The sequence below is a fragment of the Protopterus annectens genome, chromosome 9.part0 (assembly GCF_019279795.1).
Source record: "Protopterus annectens isolate FY-2018-M chromosome 9.part0, PAN1.0, whole genome shotgun sequence".
Lineage (NCBI taxonomy): Eukaryota > Metazoa > Chordata > Ceratodontiformes > Protopteridae > Protopterus > Protopterus annectens.
Window position 1 is genome coordinate 230,853,739 of NC_056743.1, and position 25,116 is coordinate 230,878,854.

Here is a 25,116-nt window from a genome sequence, read left to right on the forward strand (position 1 = left end):
AAATAACTATGGTATAAATGCTGTACATAACGTTTTATGTATTAACAGTGAATTTGACAGGAAGGGAGACTGAGACTCTTTGTGAGTTACTTGACATGATATTAGTTAACAATATATTTATTTTTGATAATCAACTTTATCATCAAGTTTCAGGCATGGTGATGTCAGTGGGAAGAGCAATACAACTCTTAACGCAATGGAACAACTGGTCACCACTCCCACAAGAGGGAACAACATATTGGACCTGGTCATCACCAACATGGGGACTCTATGTTCCACGCCAGAGGTAAACCCCTCATTGGTAAGATCAGACCATAAACAAATTTCCCTGGACATCCATATCCCGTCCCCACCCCCAGCCAAGGAAATCACTGTAAAGAATTTCTCAAAAGCCAACTTTGCACTTCTCAAGACTGAAGTGGAATCCTTCAAAGCCCCTTGGCCAGAGGATAATACAGCCCAATCCACAGAATCCTTTACAAATGCATTCTATGAGCACCTGCAGGAATGCATGAATCATGGTATCCCAAATAAAACCAAGACTCACTCCTCCAAAAACAGGAGACCGGTCTGGTGGACCCCGGCCATAAATAAGCTATACAACAGAAGGAGGAAGCTACTACATGACAGAGCAAAATCCCAAAAAGGGAAGGCATCTCTGATCAGTATTAGCAAGAAACTTCAATCCCTCATAAAATCATCAAAGGCCAGTTTCAAAAGAAAAATTGCCCTAGACACTAAAGATAATCAAAAGGCCTTCTTTAGTTATGTCAGGAACATGGGCAGAAACTCCCAGATATGCTCTGAATTGTTGCATAACGGTACAAAATATACCGAACCTACAGACATAGCCAACATCCTGGCAGACAGATTCACCGCAAACTTCCCCCCCCCCTTTACCCCAAAGGAGCAAATGCCTATCCCAACTGAATGTAACCTCCCTGACATCACAGATGCACAGGTGAAAGCTGCCCTCTCCAAATCAAAAAGCACAGCATCTATGGGATGGGACGGTCTCCCAAGCTGTGTCTTACACGAGCTCCAAGAAGAACTGAACTCTCACATTAAGTCACTGTTCAAACTTAGCCTTACTACAGGATATGTACCCAAAGAATGGCGTACAGCTACAGTGGTCCCACTCCACAAAGGTGGTGCCACAACAGACCCCGGAAACTATCGCCCCATAAGCCTGACTAGTCTGGTTTGTAAAGCTATGAAGAGTATTATCATGGAACTCATAAACCAAGATATTGGGAGCCCCCAGACACTGGACCCTTCCCAATTCGGCTTTGTTAAGGGCAGATCTTGCCTCTTAAACCTAGTTGATTTCTTTGAAACAGTTACCAAAGCCATAGATGAGGGCAAGGTAATCCACACAGCCTACCTAGACCTCACAAAAGCCTTTGACACAATACCCCACTCGGGCATCATAAATAAGCTAACCAGCTTAAATATCAACCCCTATATCACAAGATGGGTTGTAAACTGGCTCAGAGCTAGAACCCACATGGTCAGAATCGCAGGTGCCATATCCGAATCCAAACCAGTTACAAGTGGCATCCCACAGGGCTCAGTTCTGGGACCTCTCTTGTTCGGTATATACTTCTCTGAGGTTCAGGCTAACACGGGGGGATTATGGCTGACAAAGTTCGCAGATGACTGCAAACTGGGGGCCATAATCGAATCTCCAGCTGACACAAGCATCCTCCAAAAGGGTCTCACAGAGACGGATGCTTGGTGCCAGAGCCACGGCCTCAAGCTAAATGCTAAAAAGTGCATAGTCATCCCCTTTGGGAAAAACAAGGTGCCCACAAATTACCACATAGGTGGTAATCCATTAAATACGGAAGAAATAATTAGAGATTTGGGGACCAACGTAGATAGTAATCTCTCCTTTGATAATCACGTTGCCAAAGTGGTTAGAAAGACCTTCTATATAGCCCACCTTATCACAAAAGGGTTCGCATCTAGATCAAGAGAGGTCATTGTGCCCCTCTACTCGTCACTCATCAGGCCCATAATTGAATACAATGCCCCTTTTGGGATGTACCTTACCCGACACCTGCAGCAACTGGAGAGACCCCAAAAGTACCTCACCAAGAGGATCATGGGCTACAAACAGATGTCCTATGCAGCTCGACTAAAGAAACTCCAGCTCTACTCAGTTGCTTACCGCCTACACAGAGGCGATCTATGCCTGATGTACAAAGCCATGTCAAACCCAGAATTAATGGACATGCTCCACCTAAAAAAATCCAAGTCCCTTAGAGCTACACGCTCCAGGGACCTAAACCTCAGCACAAAAATAAATAGGACATGCTGGAGGGACAGATTAATTTCCCAGAGGCTCCCCTCACTCTGGAATAGAATCCCAATTCATGTTAGACATAGCCCCTCACTGACCTTCTTCAAGCGAAATTTGGACGCATGGATGGGAAATCGCATATTCACCCCTGGGATCTCTCATGTGTCCCTGCTAGACAGAGGCACAGTAAACTAATCTTAAAAGGGTACCTTCTGTGACCTACTTTACAGAGGCACAGTAGGCTAATCTAATAGGGAGGCGGAAGCCAAATACACTCTGGCTAGGCTTATAAATGCCCTAGGGTAGATAGCCTAGTATCTACCTATGAACCTATATATAATTGTCCATCAACTTTTGTGTCTAAGATCTGCTTTTAAATGTTTTGTTGACAATGTTTTTCTTGTTTGGGAGGGTAAATAACAACAGTTAAAAGAGTTTATTGATTTTTTTAAATAATACAACTGTTTTTTTTTTTAATTTAAATTTAATTTTTTCTAGCATGAAATTTGTTTTTGGACTTCATCATTTGATAATGAAAATACCCCCCATTGTTATTCAGCCAGACATGCACTTTCAGGTGGTAATGGTAATACCCCCTCATTATATGTCACTCATAGGACCTCATCATGTGGTGATGATAATACCCTCATTATGTATCACACTGACATGAATTTTCTTGTGGTGATGATAATACCCCGCATTATGTGTCATGCCTAGGAACTCATCATGTAGTGGCGATGATACCCCCATTACGTGTCACCCTGAAATGCACTTTCAGATAGTAATGATAATAACTGTCATTATGTTTTTTACCCATCAGACCTCATCATGTGGTGATAACAATACCCCCCATTATGTGTCATCCTTACATGCACTTTCAGTGGTGATGATGATAATAACCCGCATTATGTGTCACCCATTGTACCTCATCATGTGGTGAAAATAATACCCCCCATTGTGTCTCCATGGCATGCACTTTCAGGTGGAGATGAAAATACCCCGTATTGTAAGTCACCCAGATCACCCTGACATGCACTTTCATGTGGTAGTGGTGATAATACCCCCCCAATATGTGTCACCCTGATATTCACTTTCTTGCGGTGATTTTAATACTGCCCCAGTATGTGGCAGTCTGACATGCACTTTCAGGTGGTGATGATAATATTTCCACCATTATCTGTCGCCCTGATATTCAGTTTTAAGAAGTGATGATAATACTCCCATTATGTGTCATCCTAATGGAGATGATATTACCCTCAGTTATATCACACTGACATGCAATTTCAGTTGATGGTTGTGATGCCCGTGCACTGGCCCAGTAATCAAGAAGCCTTAATCACACAATGGGAGGATGAGAAGTACACACACAAGTAAAGTACAATTTCCTTTAAGAGCACACAGAGATCACAGTCAGTTTGGGGCTGGCTTCTCCCTCTTTCTCCAGATCCCCAGTAAGAGTCCCCACTGGCACAGCTATAGGGTTAAGATCTCAGCCAAGTGGTCAAGACAAAACTCCAGCACCCTGTCTGTCCAACCAGTGCTTTGTGTCCCTGCCCAAGTAGCTGACAGACACACACACACACACACACACACACACACACACACACACACACACACACACACACACACGCGTGCGTGCGCGCACACACACACACACACACACACACAAACACACACACACACACAAAACACAGTTTGAGATTTGATAGGCTGGCACAGGTTTACTAACTATGCCCCCCTTCTGCCCAGACTATAAGGTAGTTATCACTGCCACCAATCACTACTTATCAGCTACTCTAAGGCCCTTACAGAAGGTGCCCAATCCTACTATGTAATGTTACTATTATTCAAATTGTAAGTGTGACCAAAACTTGCAAAGCTATTGAAGTGGCCTGTACAGTGTCACCAAATATATATGGAAGTACTCTATGAGCTTAAATATATCTAAATAAATCACCCACAATTAAAAGGTATAAATATATTTAATAATAAGTAATAAAATAACAAGACAATACTCAACACAGTAACTACAGACTTCAGAATCACAGGAAATATTTTAAAACAACATTGCAGGACAGTCTCAAACAAATACAGAAAATATCTAAACTCATATTTACTATATTCTTGTCTATATCTAAGAGAAATTACTGTACCCTAGACTTACTTACAGAGCAACACACAGGCACACAGGCAGAAGTGCTGAATGGATGTTTCTAGGTCCAATACAAGATACAAAATGCCCAGTCTCTCTCACTCTAAGAGAGTTCTTAAATTAATATCACATTTTACTTCTGGGTTAGCCTGGATAACATCACTCTTTTGTCACCCGACTTCAGTTCCCAGGCTAAATAGATACTTAGAATTTAACACCTCTGTGTCAAAAATACATATCTGTCAGAAGTGTGCAGCTGCTAGGAAGTCATAATAAAAACACTCTTACATTTGAAACCTAGTAATTATTTATGTTTCAAGACAATAGGAAATCCTCTAGCTCTAGACATTGTGTCTGCTTGCTGCGCTGAAACTGAGATAACACAATCATAAAACACTTCACTTTTCAACTTATTTTCTTGAAGTTTTGCAAGTTAACTCTATGTTCCAACTTCTATTATTAAAACATACATTTGCACAGGTATATAGTTTATATGCATTTCTGTTCTTTTCCAGCAGGGTACACTGTGGTTACATTCTTGAAACTCAGTACATAACATACAGTTCAACACACACATGTCTGCAATAGTAGTTTACTAAGCAGTAAGTTCTCCTACATTTGTAAGACAAGCATATAAATCATATTAATATTCACAAATGACATATGATTATTTACAGAATTCCAGATAGCTGGGCTGGCAGTGTCACATTTCTATATAAATCATGTTAGTATTTTCAAGTGCCATATAATTATTTAAAAAATTCCAGATAGCTGGGCTGGCAGTGTCACAATGGCAGTACCCCTCATTATGTGTCACCTGTCAGACTTCATCATGTAGTGATTATAATAACCTCCCATTATGTGTCACCCTGGCATTAACTTTCATGTAGCGATGATAATAACTCCCCTTCTGTCTCACCCCTCAGATCTCCTGTGCTGATAACCCCCCCATGTGCCACCCTGACATGCACTTTTATGTGTTGACAGTAATACTCCTCCCATTTTATCACTCTGACATGCACTTTCAAATGGTGACAATAATACTCCCACTATTTGTCACCCTGACATGCATTTTGAGGTGGTGATGATAATACCCCACCATTTTGTCACCCATCGGACCTCCTTATATGGTTATGATAATACACTCCATTATGTGTCACCCAGACATGCACTTCCAGATAAAGATGATAATAGCCCCTCATTATATGTCACCCATCAGACCTCATCTTGTTACCTTGACATTCACTTTTAGATAATGATGATAATGCCCCCATTGTGTGTCACCCTTTGGACCACATCATGTGATGATAATACTCTCCCATGATGTGTCACCCATCAGACCCCATCAAGTGGTGATGATAATACCCCACATTATGTGTCAATCTAATGTACACTTTCATGTGATAATTAAAGCCCCCATTACATCACCCATCAGACTTCATCATATGGTGATGAAAATACTCCTATTATTATTATTCATCCTGACATGCACTTTCATGTGGTAATGGTAATAACACCCATTATGTGTCACTCATAGGACATCATCATGATGTTATGATGATACCCCCATTATATGTTACCCTCACATGAACTTTTATGTGGTGATCATAATACCTGTCATTATGTGTCACCCTGACATGCCATTTTAGATGATGATAATAACCCCCATTATGTGTCACCCATTGAACCCATCATGTTGTGATGATAATAGCCCCCATTATGTATCACCCTGACATGTACTTTCAGGTGGAGATGAAAATCCCATTATAAGTTGCCCTGATGTGCACTTTCATGTGGTGGTGGTAATACATTTCTCATTATGGGTGACCCCAATATGCACTTTCTTGTGGTGATTATAATACCCACTCAACATGTGTCAGCCTGACATGCACTTTCAGGTGATAATGATAACATTCCCACCATTACCTATCAACCTGACATGCACTTTTAGGAAGTGATGATACTACCCCCATTATGTGTCACCCTGAAATGCACTTTCAGGTGCTGATGATAAGACCCCCCCAGTGCATGTCATCCACTGGATGTTATCAGGTGGTGATGCCTTTATGTGTCAACCTGACATGCATTTCCATGTGATGATGATAATACCACCCATTATGTGTCACCCTGACATGTCGTTTGAGGTAGTGATAACACACCACTTTCTGTCACCCATTGGACCTCATCATGTGGTCATGATAATATCATCCCCTTATGTGTCACCCTGAGATGCACTTTCCATGTGATGATATTACCATCTGATTATGTGTCACCTGGACCTACACATTTAGGTGGTGATGATAATATCTCCCTATAATGTATTATGTGTCATTGAGGTGGTGATGATAATATCCCCCTATTATGTGTCACCCTGACATGCAGTTTCAGGTACTGATGATATTGCCCTCCAATTATGTGTCACCAGGACATGCACTTTTAGGTGGTGATGATAATAGCCCCAGTTAGGTGTCACCCATTCCACCTTAGCATGTGCTGATGACAATACCCCACATTATGTGTCACTCTGACATGCACTTTCAGGTGGTGATGATATTACTCCACCTTATGTGTCATCCATAGGACTTCATCGTGTGGTGATGATAATACCCCATTATACATCACTCTGACATAAACCTTCATGTGGTGATGATAACACTACCCACTTATATGTCAATTGCGTGCACTTTGAGGTGATGATGATAATACTCCAGCATTTTGTCACCCATTGGACCTCATTATGTGTCACCCTGACATGCACTTTCAGATAGTGATGATAATACCCCCTATTATGTGTTGCCCATTGGACTACATCATGTGGCGATGATAACCTCCCATGGTGTGTCACCCATTGGACCTCATCAAGTGGTGATGATAATACCAAACATTGTTATTCATCCTGACATGCACTTTTGTGTGGCAATGGTAATACCCCCCATTATGTGTCACCCTGACATGCACTTTCAGATAGTGATGATACAATCCCTCTATTATGTGTTATGGGTCATTGAGGTGGTGATGATAATACCCCCATTATGTGTCACCCTGTGGTACACTTTCATATGGTGAGGATGATACCTCCCTGTTATCTGTCACCCTGACCTGCACTTTCAGGTGGTGATGGTATTACTCCACCTTATGTGTCACCCATGGGACCTCATCATGTGGTAATGATAATATCCCCATTTTACATCCCCCTGACATGAACTTTCATGTGGTGATGATAACACTACCCACTTATATGTCACATTGACATGCACTTTGAGGTGGTGATGATAATACCCCAGCATTTTGTCACTCATCGGACCTCATTATGTGGTTATAATAACACATGGCAGTATGTGTCACCCTGACATGCACTTTCTGATAGTGATGATAATACCTCCAATTATGTGTCACCCATCAGACCTTATCATGTGGTGATAATAATACCCCCAATTATTTGTCACCCTGACACTCACTTTCAGACAGTGATGATAATGCACCCTATTATGTATCTCCCATTGGACTACATCATGTGGCGATGATCATACCCTCTCATGATGTGTCACCCATTAGACCTTATCAAGCGATGATAATACCCCACATTATGTGTTACGCTGATGTACGCTTTCATGTTGTGAAGATAAAAGCCACCATTATGTGTCACCCATCCGACCTCATCATGTGGTGATGAAAATATCCCCATTGTTATTCACCCTGACATACACTTTCATGTGGTGATGGTAATATCCCTCATTATGTGTCACCTTGAAATGCACTTTCAGATAGTGATTATAATACCTCCATTATATGTCACCTATCAGACCTCATCATTGGGTGATGATAATACCCCACATTATCTGTCACCCCTTGGACCTCATCATGTGCTGATGATAATATCCACCCATTATGTCTCTTGACATGAATCTTCATGTGGTGATAATAATACCCAAAAACTGTGTGTCTCCCTGGCATGATAATAATACCCAACCATTTTGTCACCCATCAGACCTTATTATGTGGTTATGATTATACACTCCATTATGTGTCATCCTGACTTGCACTTTCAGGTGCAAATAATACCCCCATTATTTGTTACCCATTAGACCTCATCATGTGATGATAATACCCCCCATTATGTGTTATCCTGACATGCACTTTCATGTGGTGAGAATAATACTCCACCCATTATGTGTCACCTTGGCCTGTACCTTCAGGTGGTGATGATACCCCCCATTACATGTCACCCTAAAATGCACTTTCAGATGGTGATGATAACCCCCATTATGCATTACTCATCGCACGTCATCATGTGGTGATCATAATACCCCCATTATGTGTCACCCTGACATGCACTTTCAGGTGGTGATAATAATATTCCTGCCATTATCTATCACCCTGACATGCAGTTATAGGAAGTGATGATAATACCCCTATTATGTGTCACCCTGAAATGCACTTTCATTTGGTGATGATATTACCCTCAGTTATGTCACCCTAACATGCAATTTCAGTTGTTGATGGTAATACCCCCCATTAAGTGTCACCCATCAGACCTCATCATGTGGTGATGATAATAACCCCCCCATTATGTGTCACCTTGACATTCATATTCAGGTAGCTATGATAATACTTCCCCTTCTGTTTTACCCATCGGACCTCATGTGTTGATAATACCCCCCTTATGTGCCACCCTAACATGTACTTTCATGTGTTGACAATAATACTCCTCCCGTTGTCTCATGTTGACATGCACTTTCAGATGATGATGATAACATCACCATTATGTGTCACCCTGACATGCACTTTGATGGGATGATGATAATACCACCCCATTATGTTACCCTGATATGCACTTAATGGTGATAATAGTCCCTATTATGAGTCACCCTGGCATGCACTTTCAGGTGGTGGTGATGATAACTCCCTCCATTATGTGTCACTCAGACATGCACTTTGTTTGGTGATGATAATACCCCTCCTTATGTTTAACTCTGAAATGCACTTTTAGGTGATTATGATAATACCCCTACATTATGTTTCATCCATCAGACATCATCTTGTGGTGATGATAATACCTCCCCATTATGTGTCACTCATCATGCACTTTCTGGTGGTGATAATACCTTCATTATGTTTCTCCCTGAATGCACTTTCAGGTATTGATTATAGTATTTCACCAATATGTGTCACCCATCGGACCTCATCATGTGTTGATGCTAATATCCCCCCATTATTTGTCACCCATCAGATCTCATCATGTGCTGATAATAATACCCCTGTTATGTGTTACCCTGACATGCACTACCTTCTGGTAATGATAATACCCCCTATTATCGTCACCCTGATGTGCACTTTCAGGTGGTGATGATAATACCCTCTTATTATGTGTCATCTATCGGACATCATCATGTATTGATGGTAACACTCCCCATTTTTGTATCACCCTGATGTGTACTTTCAGGTTCAGTTTTTATTTTTATTTTTTTGCCATTTTAGCAAGTCTGCCCATGCATCCTCCTGTTTCAAGGCAGCCACATGTCAAAATGTTTTTGATAGGTGTTTTGCATTACAGGTTTCTAAGTAAACAGGTGGCCTTGCCTTGGGATCTTAATTTTGTGTTAGAGAAACAAGCTGTTGCTTCATTTGAAGCACCTAATCTGGCTGACTTGAGGTTTTTAACATAGAAAACAGTTTTGCTGATTGTTCTGATCTCTGCAATAGGGTAACTGAGTTATAAGCTCTTATGGTGAGTCAACCCTAGCTCATTTTCTACAAGGACAGAGTTTCTTTGAGAACTAATTTGTCTTTTATGCCTAAAGTGGTATCCAAGGTTTCTTTAAGCCAAGTTATACATCTCCCTCATTTCTTTCTGGAACCTAAAAATGTGAGAGAAAGGATGCTTCCATGCCTTGAATGTCCACAAACAGCTTTGGTACTATACTGATAGAGATAAATCTTTCAGATCTTCAGATCAGTTGTTCCTTTTTTTTGAAGGTAAGAAAAGAGGACAACCTGTGTTATACTCACTATGACAAATCTTTTCCAGGCAGGGTCATGGCCCACTCTACAAGGACCTTGGCTTTTTCTATGGTGTTTTGGAAAGGACTGAACTCTAGAAGTATTTTAGAAGCTGCTACATGGTGCTCTGTACATACTTTTACAAAGCAGTATAAGCTAAAACCACTGCAGCAGTGATCATCTGAACTTATACTGTAATTGTAAGTTCAACTTATATTCTTGCTAAATGAATTACATTGAACCATGCGTCAGTGAGAGTTCATAGGTCTTTACTAGACCAATGACCACAAGGGCTGTTTTAAGCCTAGCCATACATCCCAGATCTTTGACAAGTTCTGAATCCCTTGATAAGTGTAAGCAAGGGTCTAGGAGATTAATCATTTACAGGTTGCCTGTGTCCATTAGAGACATAGGTGCCAAACCAGGGATGGATTTCTGGTTCCTCATCCAATTGTACAAGTTGAACTTGAATTGGGTTAGGGAGGAACTTTACTTCACATGGATGGGGAGCCTGTTCCATAAACGGGGTAGTCTCTGGGATACATACTTGTCTCTCCAGCAGGTCCTAATTATATTGCAGGCGAGGTTTAAGTCTTTAGAATGGGTAATTCTGGTGGTGTTTGTTTTATGGATATGCAGGAGGTCCATCAGAGTGGAGTCTGACAATGCCCTGTAAGCCAGGCATAGATCTCCCCTCAAATGCCTGTAGGAGACAGAATACAGGGATAGAGCCTTGAGGCGGTCTGCATAGGACATTTTATTTACACCCTGTATTCTTTTAGTGAGGAACCTCTGTGGATGTTCCAGTTGTTGGATATGCCTGGTTAGGTCCATACCAAAGAGGGCACTGCACTCAATGATAGGTTTGATGAATCCAGAATGCAGTGGAACAATGACTTCCTTGGACTTAGATGCCATTCTTTTGTTCATAAGTTGGGCAACACAGGATGATTGCCTCACTACTGTAGACATGTGATGGTCAAAAGCTAGGTCACTACTTTAGACACGTGATGGTCAAAGGCTGGATTGCTATCTATGTGTGTCCCTGACTACTGGGTCAACTGTTAGGGGTGTGTTGTCAATATGATAGTTACCAGGGATGGATGACTTTATATATACATTTAAGTATCTTGGTGTCTTGGGGTCTTGTTGAAAACTGAAGATCAAAAGTATTAGGAGATGACCATCAGATTTTTACAGCAGTAACAGTACAGCAGGTACTTTACAAGACTATGAAAGTGAAGCAAAAACTGCATCTCAAGCACACCTCACTGTTTACTTTTCCATTCATGTCGCACCCTTACCTGTGGTAATGAATGCAGGCTAGTGACCAAAAGGATGATCTCAGGGAGAAAGGCAAAAGAAGTGTGCTTCCTTTGGAGGGTAGCTGAGTATGGCACTGCATAGTTTAAGTAAACGATGGGATAAACAGATAATCATGCGTAAAGGGTTTTTATGGTACATAAACTATTGAAATAAAAGAGGAAGGTATATAGTTCTTGAATGAGCTTGATGAGAGACATAAGTGAGTATAATCCTTGTGTTCTTGATTTGTCATAGAAAGAAAGAAATTTGTGATGACATGGTAGAAGAATAGAAATTGTTCTTTGGATGAAGGTTGAAGACATTAAAATCTGGAAAATTCTCTTTTCAGGGTAGTAATCAAAGGGGAATAGGCTAGGGATGGCATGCAAGGTGGTAATGATTCTAGAGTCTAGACAATCTGGTGAAGACGTTTGGGGCAGATAGGAGGAGGGTAAGAGGAAATAAGAGTATCCAGCAAAGAAATGGATTATGTGAGAGAAGATCTGAAACAGTACAATACAAGTTCATACAGAACTTAAACCAGTTAAAAATCCCCATTAGCAAAAATATAAGTTTTTTTGTATCTAATAAACATTTTCTCAACACTCAGTAACCCATCCAAGGTTATGTTATATTTATGCAAACCAATTAATTTATTATAACTGTAAACATGCATATATATATAAGAAGCAAGTGTTCTGGTGGATGTGCTGTCCTGCATGGATTGAAAGGGCAGCCTTGTATTATAACTCTTCAGGAGATGAAGGCATGTATCACTTTTTAGAAGCATTTTATTTATCCACGTTGGTTATAGATGGTACTAAGATGCACTTCTTCATATATATATTGGTTTTCATTGAATCTATTAAATGCAATACCAGCTTAAAGCAGAACACAACAAGCTTCTTTAACAGTAATGCAAACAACTGTGCTCATATTCAAATAAATGAAAGGCTCATGGGAAAAAAATGCCATACAATACCTTCTTAAATCAAAATACACCAAAGTTCTTCAGCAATGTTGCACACAGCTGTACCATTATTCAAATAATTGAAAGTCACATGGAAAGACAATGTCAGTCTTACCTTGGATGTGCTTGGATAATTCTGTGTATACATTTTTTTTCAAACTTGAATAACTGCTGGAGAAAATCATGGTTGTAGTGAGGCAATCTTTCCATCTACGCAAAACTTCCCCATAGACCAGAATTTGTAAGAATTTTTGTTCTTTTCTAAGGAGTGTGGTCTTGAACTGGGGTGTTTGTGCTTACATCTAATGAAGGATGTGAACAAATTAAGCAACATGGTTTTACGTAATTCACTTTAAATATCATCCATTCAAGTCACCTTAGCACACCACATATTCACATTCTGCATCTACAGCTGTGATATGTCATGACATCAAGCTAACTTTTTACTTCATGATCGATATAGTGTGTGTTTAGACATATTTAGCCTTTTTTTCTGGTAACTCATCTGATTGGATAAATTTGAGTCCATCTGCCATCACCAAGTTTCAGGCAAGAGTAGACTGCTTAACTGAAAATAATTAGAGTATATGGGTAGGGGAGCCTGCAGGATTTTTTGCTAGGGGGTGCAAGCCCACAGCACCCCACTCAGCCCCCCACACATCCATTCCAGTGTGCTATAACTTGGCTATTTCTCCCCAGTTACCATAAACACTGTTCAAATCTCTCTGTGTGCATACTGTTTTTTGCTTTACTTCTACAATGGTATGATTAGATATTTTGATTTAACTTACAACTTTTATTTAGAATTTTAAAGCACAAACACTGATAGACATTTGCTAAACAAAGCAATAGTCTTACAATGAAAACTGACTTAGCAATAAAACTTCTGTACCTTTCAAACTCACATTCACTGAAACAGCATTGAAACCCACAGTCAAAGAAAATGCATCTTGCCAGTGGTGGGTTAAGTTTACCTTTGGGCTGTTTTCAAATCAAAGGCCCCTTGCACACATTTTTATGACTATGCAAAAGTTCTTTGATTCACCTTCCTAAATGTATTAATTATAATATGTAATAACTCAATTATATCCCTTGTATAAATACATCACCATTTGTTAGAGTGTGTTTTAAATTTAGTTTTTAACATTTTTCCAGTAAGCCATTAAACAAAACATATGAACCAATAATGACAAACTTCATTACGATCCTCTAGTATCAGTCAATATGGACAATTTATGCAGAAGTAAAAGTCATCTGAATAATTCCACATTAAAGAGATCTGAAACGAATGAAGAAGTTGTTGCTAGAAAACAACTTTATATTTCAGTGTTTCATCTACAAATTTAGTGCCTGCTGCCCTTGAAGAATACATTGCCTATGTTACATTAAAAATGGTAAAACAGGTTCATAGTTACTAGGCATTTCATCCAAAGGTGGACATACACAGGACTGAAGCACCCCACCCCCTTAAAATACAAATCTACATGCTGTGGGAGTAGAACCGACAGTCTTCTGCATCAAGATGCAAGTATGCAACCTGCTGTGCTACTAACACAGCTTTAAAATTCTATACCACAATAGTGATACCATTTGCTAAACAAAACAGTCGCATATTTTAAGCAGACTTAGCCTGAGCAGCAGTAAACTTCTCTTCATTTCAGGGTGACAATTCCTTGAAAATGCACTTAAAAATAAATTCCAACTGCTAACTCTAACTAGGGCATTTCACTCTCCCTCACACACATGCATCTCAATCTCGTAGTGCAAGAAATCTGGACAAAGCCTAAAATAAATAGGGACAGATTATAAATATTACTCTCATGAACTTATACAATTGCTAGAATAACAAGATTTGTGTATGCATTTTTTGTAAAAGATATGATGTCTAAAACTCAAATGTATGTTATTATTTAGCAACTTCAGTCTTTTTTAGGAGGAATATGGGGCAAAATCCTGGACGTTCTGCAAAAACCCGGACAGCTGAGGGGTATGCTACCTCCCTCTTACACACACACACACACACACACACACACACACACACACACACACACACACACACACACACACACACACACACACACACACACACACACACCATACCTCTCAAACTCTTAGCACAAGAAATCTGGACAAAGCCTGTTATAATGGGGAGAAAGGCCCAAAACTATGGACACATTTTGAAAGTTGCTAGAATAACAGTATTTGTGTTGGATTGCATTTTTCTGAAGGATATGAAGTCTGAAACTCAAATGCATGTCATTATTTAAATTTAATCCTTAGCGCATCCCAGTAATTTGTGAAAAAAAACAGAATTTTTATGAAGAACAGACCAAAAATATAAGGCAAAAATCTGGACATTCTGTGAAAATTTGTACAGCTGAGAGGTATGAACAGACACACATCCCTACCTCCTTAGAAAGTTGATAGAACAACAAGTTTTGCATTAGTATGCATTTTCTGAAGGATATAAAGTCTAAAGCTAAAATGTTTGCCATTATTTTCTGACTTCAGTCCTCAAGGATTTGCTAGAAAAACAATTTTATCGGAAACAAACCAAAAATATGAGGCAGAAATTTGGGTAATTGCGAGGTATAACCCCATAGACACACACACACACACACACACACACACACTCACACACACACACACACACACACACACACACACACACACACACACACACACACACACACACACACACACACACACACACACACACATCCCTACTTCCCTTTGCCACACACACACAGACCTACCTATTTCTTACACACACACACACCCCTACCTTTACCTACCTACTTCTTACATACACGCATACACACCCTTACCTACCAATGACTTACATCCACACACCCCTACCTACCTATTTCTTACACACACACACACACACACACACACACACACACACACACACACACACACACACACACACACACACACACACACACACACCTTTTAAACACTTACACATCTACCTCTCACTTGTACATTCTTCCGCAGTCCAAACGTTTTCTGGAATTCAATTCCCACATGGAAGTGGAAAATGAAGACGTAAACCATCGGTCGCACAGACGACAAAAAACAGGTTCAAATACCTGTTGTATCTGTGCAACTGGATGCAAATGGTCATTCTTATAGAAGAACGCCCTTAAAAAACTTTTTTTGTTAATTAAAAGGAAATGAATCTCCCGGCCAGCTGATTCCAGGGGGGGTGCAACAGCACCCCCTTGCACCTGCCTGCGGGCACCCTTGTATATGGGTATAGTTTATATAAGAGGAGCTGGCAGCAGTACATGCATTTGTGAAAATAAAGCAGTACTAACTACATACAAATGAAAGATGAGCTATAACACATTCATAATGTATGAAGTCCTTATGAATGAAAATAGACTGGGGGACCACACTACCTTCTAGTAGACAGTCAGAATAAAATAAACATTAACAGCATTATGACTGGAAAATAGTGAAGCACTTTCAAAAGACAGTAGTTGGAAAATGTGTAACACCTAAATTGTTTGAAGTGAAACCTATAGAACTGAGACTAGGGAAAACCTTAATATGCAGAATTACTGGACTCCTTCCTAAACCTGAGAATTATAATTTCATTATAAACCTAACCTCCATTCCTTGGGTATCTCAGAGATGGCTGTAAAAAGACAGTAGTCTCCCTAGATCTTACTGGACATTAGGGGATACATCAGGGGAGCAAAGCTTGAGTTCTTCAAAATGCAGAACAAAAGATATACTCTGGTGTAGACATGTTGCATCACCTTAACTTTTGTGGCATTAAAATGATTATAGAAGGATATTATTACTCACAAATGCCTCAGATTTGATATGGCAGCTAGAATATGCATCCTCTCTGCTGAAAGATGGACACATGATAATTTTTATTGCTTTTTCACAGGTTCTACCATGGTTGCTCAGTTCCTGTAGTCTGCTCTGTTCTAGTCCATGTAGCCTGCTCTCTTCTAGGTTAAGCAGCAACCAGACTTTTCACTAGCAACCTTCTCATCTTAGCAGGTGTGCACACCTCTGTCACAAATTATGCCCACTCACATTGCATTTTAATCGTCTTGTACATACTGACCTGCACGTCTGGGGCAGTGTCCTGTACCTTAATGTCTGTGATTGTGTTAATCTTATCTACTGATTCCATTCAGCTATAGAAGTAATGGCCACAGAAAACAGTGTTTTTAACTGTCATTACTGCATATATCTGATAGCCCTCTGTTGTTCCTATCTTCTAAAAGGCATAGGCTTATTGTGCTCCTGGCTACTGCATAGATGCAAGCTATTTCACAAAACATGTGCTCTCATAGTCACCACAAATCTCCTTACCACAGGATCCAGTGAAGGCAGTCCCACAGCTTGGTGTAAAGGCCAATGTGAAGAAAAACTTGGTTAATTCCACAGAAAAACTTTTCAGTCCACAAGACACGAACTCAAACGCTGTATAGTAGTAAGGTTTTTAATGACAACACAGCACAGCACAGCATGACAGTATTCAAAACGTTTCAAGCAGAATGCAAGCAGAAAAGATTTAGCGCTTTCATTTCCAAAACAAGAAACTTCATCAGAATAATACGTATATTCCTGCTTGCTATTTTATACAACTTCTGATTTCAATTATTCAATTAATCAATTTGCTTTTATATATATATATATCTCGAATGATTACTTGGAATATAACAGTTGTCACCCAGGACCCACCAAGAAAAATATTGTAAAGGGCCAAATGGTTAGGATAGCAAGAATGTGCTCTTCTGAAGAGACTTGTAAGAATGAGATAGCTTATTTAGTTTATCTTTTTATGGAAACTTCTCTGTTACACTCTATTAGTGAAGGAGTTTTAAATGAATGGGGTAAGAAATATGTACCCCTATTGAGGAAACCTATTGAGAGTTCAAAAAACGAAGTTGAACAAATTGGGGACAGTAATAAACAAAATTACACACAATCTATGGTACTGACTTATGGTTCCCAGGTGAAGGACATCCAACAAATAGTTAGGAGAAATTGGGTGATGTTCAAGGGTGAAGAAAGTTTAATGGATGTTGTGCGAAGAAAACCTTGTTTTGTGTTCAAAACTAGTAACAACCTTAAATATTTACTTGAACATCCCATAAAGACAAATGATATATACAGAGGAACTAGGAGATGTGGTTCTTGTGCTTACTGTTCATATATTTTAAATGTTGATTGGGTGGAGATTGGGACACCTAAGGGGAAAGTATATTTAAAGAGAGGCTCATGTGGTTCTAAACAGCTAGTCTATCTTTCTGTCTGTCAGAACTGTCAGCAGTTTTACGTTGGGAAAACTGAGAGGGCTCTGCGCAGACGGATATATGAACACCTTTACGCTATTAGACGTGAGGACGATAACAATGCTCTTTATAAACATTTCAGGGATAACAACTCCTGTAAAACCTTCCACTTTGGTATTTTGGAGAACCTAGGTAATGACCACAGGGGAGGTGATTGGAAAAACAGGTTGGAAAGGGAAGAGTTAAAGTGTAAAATAAGACTGAATTCCACCCACTTCCCAGGTAAAACAAAACATGTAGTATTATGCCTGTTTTAAAATACCACTCATTTAAGTTGTAAAACATTTTTACATTATGTTTTTTACATTATGTTTTTTTATACAATGTTATATTAATGTACAATTTTTTGTAAAAAGCTTTTAACTAATGGTTTGGTAAAGTTTATATTAAATATATTAGGTAGTATTTTAAATAGTAAAGTATAGATATTTAAAAGGGTACTTTTAATGGATGAACTGTGAATAGTAGAATGTTTCTTTAAATAATGAGAGGGAAGTATATTCATCGATTGGTAATTATTCAATTGTAAGATATAAAAGCACTACTGGTTTTGTCATTTAAATGTTTCTGATGAAGTCTTGTTATTTTAGATGAAAGCGCATTCAAATAAATCTACTTTTAAGGCACTTAGTGTTTGCCTACAGTTTACTTACAGCTAATTTCAGCTATTTTATATTACTCCACTCGAGCGTTCCTTTGGAACTGTATTTTCTTGTTTGAGAAGTTTTTATTCTCGCTAACTATTTAGTTCCTTTTGTGACCATTGCATCTCCAAGTTAACTCGAACTAAGAGTGTACTTGTTAAGGCTTTCAGCACTATATCCTATTAATCTTTCAGGATAGTATAATATGACCTCTGTAATACTGAAGGCAGACAAAGCATGTACTTTCTTTCGAATCAGATTCTATTCTCTCTGTCATACCATTAAGATCTGTCATCTATGTTCTAACACCAGCTATGAATCAATAGAATGTTTCATTCTCCACTGCTGCCAATGCTCTAGTCCAATCAGTCACGCAGTTTATTTATTGATTGAATAGACTGATATGCTGTAATGCATCTATATCTGTGGATAAATAGAAGCCAGAAGTGTTACTGTTCTGTTACATTAACAGTCTTTGTTCAGTACATACAATTCTAAAGTATTCCTTGTTTTCTGATTACAGATGACTTGTATAAAAGATTGGATTCAGTAAAGTTAGATGTCCCTTACCAGTAGTACTTTTTTGGTAACAGATGCATATCAGTGTGCCTATTCTTCAAGCCACGACTGGTTATATGATCTACTTTGTTTGATTCTCTTATCATGATTTGTGCCTACATTAAAAAATCATTAATCATTCAGATTATTTAACCATTAAAAATAGGAGCACTATAACATAAAAAGTGAAGAAAAGTAAAAGAATAATGGAATACACCCACGATCATTTCAGTCACATTAAAAGAAAATTGCCATACATTGCTGAGTCTTTCTTTCTATAATTAGAAAACGTCAGTGATAAACTGATTACTACATCACCAAGCTATTAAAACCTAGAATGTATATTTATTTATGGGCTAATACGTAATTATTGTCTTAGTTACCGCCAGGAAAACTGTAACTAAACTTTGTTTCATAAGTAGACCAGAATGAAAGATCCCAAACATTTAAACAGAGTAGCCCAAAGACATTTGGAATGGTGTTCACTGACATTATCCTGAGGTGTAGCAATATTGTACTGGTTGTGTATGAGCACAGCCTTGGTCTGATTTATAGAGTCCAGTACTCACACGTGATAGCCTCAAATGAACTTATGCAAATGAAGGAGTAATGAAATTCAAATCTGAAATGATTTTAGTACCCCTTATACTAATGAGCCCTCTTCTTGCCTGTTTGTAATTCATAGTAATTTTTGATGCATTTCTGCACAGTGCATAGAGGCATTATAAATGGCAAAATTGCACCTTTCTTTTTACTTCATATTTGGTAATGATGCTTGTTGTTTCTGTTATTTATGTGTGCAGTCCTGAGGGTGAAGTGATAACAGGGCTAATGTTGATGGCAGGATTGTTAGTCATGAAATTCATTTTTTTTCTAGTGTGTTAGCCTCTTAATAATGTATTGCATGTTCATTGTTCTGCTCCCCATGCCCTAAGTATAGACTTTTTTTATTATATTTTGTGTAACTGTAAGTAACAACATTACTCAATTGAAATGCATGCTGCTGAATAGGCCCTTGATAGTGTTACACACTGCAGCCTGCAACTTACCCCTTTATAAATTTTTATTGTAAGCATTACCATTCCTGAGCTCAAATAAATGCTAATGAAAAGCCTCTTACTACTAATGTACATAGCGTTATGAAGTTTTCCTTCCCTCACCACAATCAACATATATAAACATGCTGTTTTACTTTAAACACTGACATTAGTCTAGTGAAATGCATGATGATGAATTGATACGTGATATTTTCATTAACTGCAGTGCCAGCCCTGAGTTTCAGTAGGTCAAATGTCCCCTAATGGTATGGTAGGTGACGGTGCCTGTGATCATGAGGAAGTGCTGCCACGTGAGCTTCATGCTGACTTGCTGTGATGATGTGACCTACCAGATCAAGGTGAGTTGACAGGTACTGATCTCTCAGTGCTGTATGATCGATCCCACAAATGAGAGGTTCTGCTACATGTTCATGAATGCTGCTGAGGCCTGCATGACTTCTGCCGTGTTAAATACCTCCTACTATTTCCAGTACTTTCCTGAGAAGCACATGGATTGCAAAGTGCTATGCTCTCACATGACCAGATAGCACCCCTTCCTTGTCCCTGTCCCCCACTACTTCCTACTTGAATCTGGTAGGTCTTGACTAGTGTATGCAGGGAGGCAGAGATGGCTGTTGTATGTGCCTCCAGACTGTGCATAAGTGTGACATGGCAGTATTCCTGCTCTCTACTATTTCTATCTATTGATGGAAATCCCCATATAGATCCTGTAGTACTCTGACCATCTCTACCTGTCTTTGTGTGGTAGGGGACTGAGTCCAGCTGGTGGCATGGCACATATGCTGCTGGGCAGCCAGTGCTTTTTTGTATTTCTGGAGGTAGCTGTGACACATGGCTGTAGCTGAAACCCCTTTTCATAGGTGTTGCAGTGGACACTGCTACCTCTGAGACCATACCATCCACCATAAGGTATTCCTGTGGTTGAGGAGACACTAGTGTTGAGGTACTTTACTAGAAAGGCTCACCCACACTCTGCTACACTTTGCTGTGAAGGAAAGGTTAGTTTGCTTTTTATTTGTTGTATTTTGTATTACTTTATTGCCTTTTTATATTTTGAATACTGTGATTTGTTTTCTTTACCTTGTGTTTTACTTGTATTCTGCTTTTAACTGCATATTAAAACTTCAAAATAGACCATAGCTCTGTCTCTTGTGAGTCAGGCAGAATTTTTTTCCCCACTCTCCAACCATGTTACTATTGTGTTCTTAAATACCACTTTCTTTCTAGTTGCCTGCCTCTTATGTTAATTTGATCATCTATCTCATTTCCTCTCTGCTTTCACTGGCTTGTGTGAGTAAGCAAAAAATTATCATTTTGTGAAATCACTCCCCTTCAACTATTTAAATTTATTGGCCATCCTACTGTATTCCATAGTACCAGAATACAAATGTGACAACCCCCTTTCAATCTATCTTGCTGTTTTAAAAATAGTGACTCTCCACTAAAACGTAACTTTTTAGACAGGTAAAACTTACGCTACCTACTTTCACATCTAACTTCTCTAGTGCACACTGCAGTGTTTAGGATAAACTTTTTTTTTCATCTTACCTTTAAGCATCCCTGTGACTAGCAATTGCTCTAATACCTGCTGGAAAACACTAGGAAGCCTTAAACTGATACAAGCACTCAACTCTCCTTGTTAATGAGAAATTAATCACAGGCGCTAAACAGCCTATAATTGCAAAGCACCTTGCTAAGGTAAGGGAAAACATCTCCTGTACTTTACAAAAAAAGCACCAAACCAGGTATGTCCAAGAGCCAGCTTCTGGTGATTTCTCCTGTCCAACTGGTGAATCTGGGCATACTGCGGCAATGCAGCAATTGCCTCATGTACACAGGCAATCCTCTCCTCCTACCACCCAACATTACAATCTGTAAGAGATGCACTTGCATAGTCAAACTGGAAGCAAAGCTCTCTCCACCCAAGATTGTGCTAGACAGTCAAGAGGAGAAGGTTAAAACCCACACTACACCTCAAGCAACACATAGCCCTTCTAAACCCATACCACCAACACCCACCCATAGCAACACTAAATCCACATATGGAGAGGCCCTTAACTGTAACCTGCCCAAGCAACAAGGACCTCTGAAGCTGAAATGCAAACAAACACCAATCACAACCAAAGTGTTACATAGCTCACAATACCCACGTGCCACCCAGCAACAGCCCCTAAGGCAAGACAACGTACCTAACACTTTAGTCATAGGTGCAATCCAAATTGTAGCTTGCTACAGATCCCCCACCATGCCCTAAGATTCTCACTACAACTTTCTAAACATACTGGAAAATATTAAGATACAACCAAACACCCTAATACTGGGTGATTTCAACTACCCTGCCATTAACTGGGAAAACTACTCGGGTACCAACTCCTTTTCCCAATAGTTCTTGGAATTCATAAATTCCATTGTCCCACCAGGGGCTCCAATATCCTAGACCTGGTCATTACCAACATGGGAGATGCTCCACACCAGAGGTCACCCCCTCATTGATCAGGTCTGACCATAAGCAAATCACCCTTGACATCCACATCCCACCCCCCAGTAAGGAAACTTCCTTAAAAAAAACTTCTCCAAAGCCAACTTCATGCTACTGAAGTCAGAAGTGACAAACTTCATGACACCCATGCAGACGGGATCTGAAAGTTCGACTGCAGAATCCTACACTAAGGCACTGTACAAGCACATCCACTCGTGCATGAATCGTGCCATCCCAAATAGAACCAAGATGCTCTCCTCCAAAAAAAGGAAGCCAATCTGGTGGTCCCCTGCTATAAACAAACTATACAACAGAACAAAGAAACTGTTGCAGAAAAGAGGAGAATCCCAGGATGCAAAAAACTCCCTCACCAGCCTCAGTAAGAAGCTGAGATCCCTCATAAAATCCTCAAAAGCTAGTTACGAAAATAAAATTGCCAAAGATTCCAAAGACAACCACAAGGCATTCTATAGTTATGTCAAGAATCTAAATGGCAATGCTCAGATCTGCTCTGAGCTACAACAGAATGGCATTAAATTTATTGATCCCAAGGATATTTCCAATATCCTGGCAGATCAAGTTAGTGCCAACTTCACCCCCCTCTCACCCCTAAAGGGCCCATCTCAATACCAAAAGATTGCTAAATTCCGGTAATCACGGCCACACAGGTAGAAACCGCACCCTCCAATGCTAAGAATACAGCATCCATGGGACCAGATGACATCCCAGGCTGTGTACTACATGAACTACAAAATGAACTGGCACCTCACCTAAGTGTCATGTTTAATCATAGCCTCACCTCAGGCTTTGTGCCCACTGAGTGGCACACAGCTACAGTTATCCCACTCCACAAGGGGGGATCCACCTTGGATCCCAGGAACTACCGTCCCATTAGTGTGACGAGCCTGATCTGCAAGGGCATGGAATGCATTATCATGGAACTTATAAACAAAGACATTGACAACCTTCAAACACTGGATCCCACCCAGTCTGGATTTGTGAAGGGTCGATCTTGTCTCCTGAACCTGATTGACTTCTTCGAATCAGTCTTCAGAGCTGTGGACGAGGGTAAGGCGGTCCATGCAGCCTATCTGGACCTCGGCAAGGCCTTCGACACCATCCCCCACTCTGGAATCATAGATAAACTTATTAAGTTGGGCAGAAATCCCTACATCACTCGATGGGTTGCCAACTGGCTTACTGACAGAACCCAGACTGTAAAAGTAGCCGACTCCAAATCCAGCTCTAGACAAGTGACAAGTGTAGTTCCTCAGGGTTCAGTCCTGGGACCACTCTTGTTTGGCATCTACTTCTCTGAAGTACAGGCCAACACTAAGGGACTCTGGCTAACAAAGTTTGCAGATGACTGCAAACTGGGAGCCATTATTGATTCCCCAAATGATGTGGATATTCTACAGAAGGGCCTTACAGACAGAGCCATGGGCTCAAGCTTAATGCCAAGAAATGTATAGTTATCCTCTTTGGAAAAAAACATGTACCCATGAATTACCACATAGGTGGCAGTACACTAAGCATCGAAAGTGTGATGAGAGACTTAGGGACACAGGTGGACAGTGGTCTCATCTTCGATAACCACATCACCACAACAGTCAGGAAATCCTTCTATGTGGCACACCTCATCACTAAGGGCTATTCATCCAGAAAAAAGGAGGCCATTGTCCCACTGTACTCATCCCTCATTAGACCCATTATAGAGTATAATGCCCCGTTTGGTATGTACCTCACAATACATCTGCAACAGCTGGAAAGGCCACAGAAATACCTCACTAAAAGAATCACAGGCCTAAAGCAGATGCCATATGCTGACCGTATAAAAAAACACCAGCTATACTCTGTCACATATCGTCTACTCAGAGGCGATCTCTGCTTAACATACAAGGCCATGTCAAAGCCAGAGCTGTTAGACATGCTCCACTTAAAGAAATCTCAATCCCTCAGAGCCGCACGCTCCAGGGATCTAAACCTTGTCATCACAATGAACAAAACATGCTGGAGTGATAGGTTCCTGACCCAGAGACTCCCCATACTCTGGAATAGACTGCCCATACATGTCAAGCAGAGCATCTCCTTGGCTCTCTTCAAAAGGAACCTTGATGAATGGATGGGAGAAAGGAAATTCACCCCGGGGATCACGTCAGTCACTCTGCTTGACATGGGTCCAGGGAAGTCAATAGTGTGGGAAGAAATAACCAGGGAATTGTTATGGCTAAGCTTGTATAGGCCCTAGGGTCAATAGCCTAATACTAACCTATGAACCAACCTACATGGGTTCTCTCCCTATATAGCATGCAGTGTAA